The sequence below is a fragment of the Ruditapes philippinarum genome, unplaced genomic scaffold (assembly GCF_026571515.1).
Source record: "Ruditapes philippinarum isolate M1 unplaced genomic scaffold, ASM2657151v2 ctg4451_1_1_1_1, whole genome shotgun sequence".
NCBI classification, from domain to species: domain Eukaryota; kingdom Metazoa; phylum Mollusca; class Bivalvia; order Venerida; family Veneridae; genus Ruditapes; species Ruditapes philippinarum.
The window spans coordinates 109,851-113,591 of NW_026863785.1; the positions used below are offsets into that span (position 1 = coordinate 109,851).

Consider the following 3,741-nt stretch of genomic DNA (forward strand, 5'->3'; position numbering starts at 1 on the left):
AACTAGTGCATTTTTATCATCTGAATTATGCATCTAATGTCCTTTTCGCATGGCAAATTTAGCCATAATGTTATCTTTATTTGCGATTGTATGTAAATTATTATTAATATGTGTATGTTAATGGATTAATGTACTACATAAAGTAGATCATTAAATTATTAGAATTGATGGTACAAAATGTGTCCTAATTCAATGCCTTCAAAACTTAATTTAATTGTAATGTTTCAAACATACAGGTATGTTCAGAAAGGTCAACACTTTAAACTTTGTTCCTCTGGTGTAGTTTATGAAAATTGATAAACGGATGATAGATAACAGGTACATTTATTTACACACTATTGCACACATTTAACTTAACACTGTTTCACTGCATTTGAGCCTTTTGTAGTCAAGTTACTTAGAAATTGCAGACACAAATTCAAATAAACGTTTTGAATTGTCATCAGACAACTCCGAATGTTTGTTAGTTGCCCCTTCCGAAAGCCTCAAAGATAGATATTGTGCTTTGGGATACCCTAATACACAGGTGAACGTCGCGTGGCCATGACTTACACTATACCCCCGTTCCCCCTCTACAACCCAAAACCCTTAAACATGATCCAAAATCATAAGTATTGACAAAAATAAATTTTATGAAAAAAAAAAAAATAAATAAAAAAATAAGACTCTAAAAAATTAAAAGGTATTTAACTCTACTTTCATTTTGTATAGAACAATCACTAGCATTTCGATTTTCAGCACATATATTCATCAAATTTTCACCAATCTTAACAATCTTGGTGTCAAATCTTAAATAAATAAATACTCTTTAAGAGAACAAAACTGGCACCTTCGCTGATTATACGTAGCAAGTAATATTCAAGCACAAACTGTCAACAAATGAAACTCGAAAGGCAAAACATAGAAATTGAAAAAAAAAAAACAAGTTAGTATTACATACAGTTTATTTAGAAAAGCTACTTAAAGGTGTTTTCTATTTTATTCTCTTGATGCGTCAAACAGGGGCCAATCAAATTGTTTTAAGCAAACTTGATAAAAAAAACTCCAAAATTGCTACAGACAAAGTTTGGTGATCATCCAACAATATTAGTACATGTAGATCTAATATAATATTTAGAATGTATCTTCATCCGAGTGGACATGCACTTAGTTTAAAATCTGTCCTTTTACATGATCTACGAAACAACATTCTCGTACTCTGCAATTTTTCCTGAAAAAAAAAACATATTTGATTGATTAAAAACAGTTTTGCCTCTATTTTTGTACAATAAACCATACAACTTATTTGCCAATTAATTCTTGATAAACTTCCTGTAATTACTTGAAACGGACATATTAATTGAGATAGTGATATGAACATAAGTATTTTAAAAAAATCATAAAATGTAAATTCTATGTTCTATATTATGTATTGTATATTATTATAAAAATGGGTATATTTATTTATACCTTTTCCAATCTGTAGAGGTTCATAGTGTGTTTGAACAATTTCTGTACGTTGATCGTTTCTTAAAGATTCGTATGCTGTTTGGGAACTAATTAAGATATTAAAAAGAAAATAGTATCAGACTATTAGAAGACGACTTTGGTGTGATAATCATTAAAGTTTAAATACATGTGTTTAATCGAAAGAACTCGTCACATATTTAAATCTGTAATGGATATTGCACTTTGAAGTACCCCTAGAATGCTAAGACAACTTTTGTCCAACATAAAGCTGGATGACCCTTCGCATCCGTGCATTCCGATCATCTTCTATACTAAATACTGATCTAGATAAAAGGAATTTTTTGCAAACAAGTCTATTAAAAGGTGTAAATGTTCAATCTGGTTAAAAGGTATTTAGCAGTTAATACATTTATTTTAAATGATCTAATATTAGAACATAACAGAACTTTTAATTTTCATTCTTATACAAATGTACATGGTCTTGTTAAAACGCAATTAATTCATATTTACAATATAATCACAGACATGTAGGCGTGAGGGAAATTTTTCTCAGAGGATATACTACAATTTAGAGTTCAAAATTGAATGTTTTAGTTCTAAAGCTTCGATATTTTATCAAAGTTTGAGCAACATACGTATTTATCATTTTACATGAAATAAAATCATTGAAACCTAATCATACAATCATACAAACCAAATAAAAAACATAATAGGGTTATAAAGTCTGATTTTTAAATATGAGATACGAATAACTTTCTAAACACTGTTACCCATTTTGTGATTCTGTAACCTCCCCTGCGTTGCATCTGATTTCACGCCGATCTACAATTTCCAAAAAACACACGTTTAATATAGATTATATGATATTTTAATTCTGAAAAATTTGTACATGATTTAATCAAAAGTAATTGATACGGACATACATACATGTTGAATCGCGTTACTAAGTGTTTCTTTAAGTGACAACTTTGGCGAAACACGAATATTTTAGTTAGCTTATAAACTGATCAAGTTTTGACACAGACACTGATGATGTGAGTAACTGCTTTAATTAAGATACTTATTTGGTGGACATGATGTATTTTTGTTTTTCAAAGTTACGAGGCTTTAAACTTAATTAACACAATATACGTTCGAAGCACATGATTGGGCTAGGAAAACCTGTTTGTATTTTCTCAGATGCAGCCCACTTCTTCAAATGGATGCATTATACACAGATCTAAAATGATCTGCGTTACTTGTTTACCGACCTTAGGTAGTGAACCCCGTGGACTTTGAAAACATGTTTTTAAAAACTTTTTTGTGACGAACAACAATATTAAATAACAGTATGGTGATGTGATTTAAAGCTATCATGATGACTGAATAAAAATCCACGTAAAATTTCAACCCGCAAAAAATTAAGGATGATATCACCGACAAAATATTCCAGAACGATGTTAATGCACTGTACTTCCTTATAAGAAATAACACATAATAAACTAGTACGCTGTTCATTGTTTAGATACAATGGATACAAAGTCATTACCTTCACAAATAACAAATCCTTCCTTTATTGCTATGACACAAACAAACACCAAAAGTATTACAAAGAATGACCATCCACTTATAGCCAATACAAGAAGTTTGTTGTCCTCTTCGTCTGACACTTTAAGAGTACAAAATATGCAAAACAAGATCAACAAGGAAGGACGGCGTTCAAGACTTCAGTTGATACATGATATGATTATGAAAAGAATTTGTCAAAGCAATGTCCAGGAAGTCGTTTTTTCTATAATAATAATAATAATAATAATAATAATAATAATAATAATAACAATAATAATAATAAAATAATAATAATAATGTTTATTATACACACAAAATGCGATGCTTATATCCATCAGAATTATGAATTATTAACATTTATCTGAAACACTTGAACAACTGCAAATGATTAAGGGAAAGATAATTAAATGATGGAATGAAATATATGGATGCACATGTTGCATCACTGAAACAGCGAGAATTTCACTTGAAATTTAAATACGGTGTTTAAAAATTGAATTGCAACACACACAAAAAAAAACACTAACCTTTTACATTGTTACATAAATCTTGCAATGTGTTTGGGTCTAATACACAGTCCTTGCTACATTGTGTGTTTTCTCCATTCACTGTAGCTTTTGAATGATAAAATAATGTTATTTTGATCACCAGACGAACGTAGAAGGCTCGTAGTTTGAAAATAAAACCCTATTTTTTTGTTTAATCTGACAAAGTAAATGATATATAATAATGAAATGGCGTTTT

The 3,741-nt window shown here is 29.5% G+C and overlaps 1 long non-coding RNA gene across 1 annotated transcript; it reads right to left on the reverse strand.

Annotated features, from left to right (window-relative positions):
- Window positions 1–928: 928 nt before the first annotated feature.
- On the reverse strand, window positions 929–3,612 carry LOC132723325 (uncharacterized). The gene is made up of 5 exons (XR_009624735.1): window positions 3,525–3,612; window positions 2,978–3,097; window positions 2,220–2,271; window positions 1,450–1,535; window positions 929–1,210 (listed from the first exon to the last, which is right to left on the reverse strand). It is a non-coding gene; the product is annotated as an uncharacterized LOC132723325 (long non-coding RNA).
- Between the last annotated feature and the right edge of the window lie 129 nt (window positions 3,613–3,741).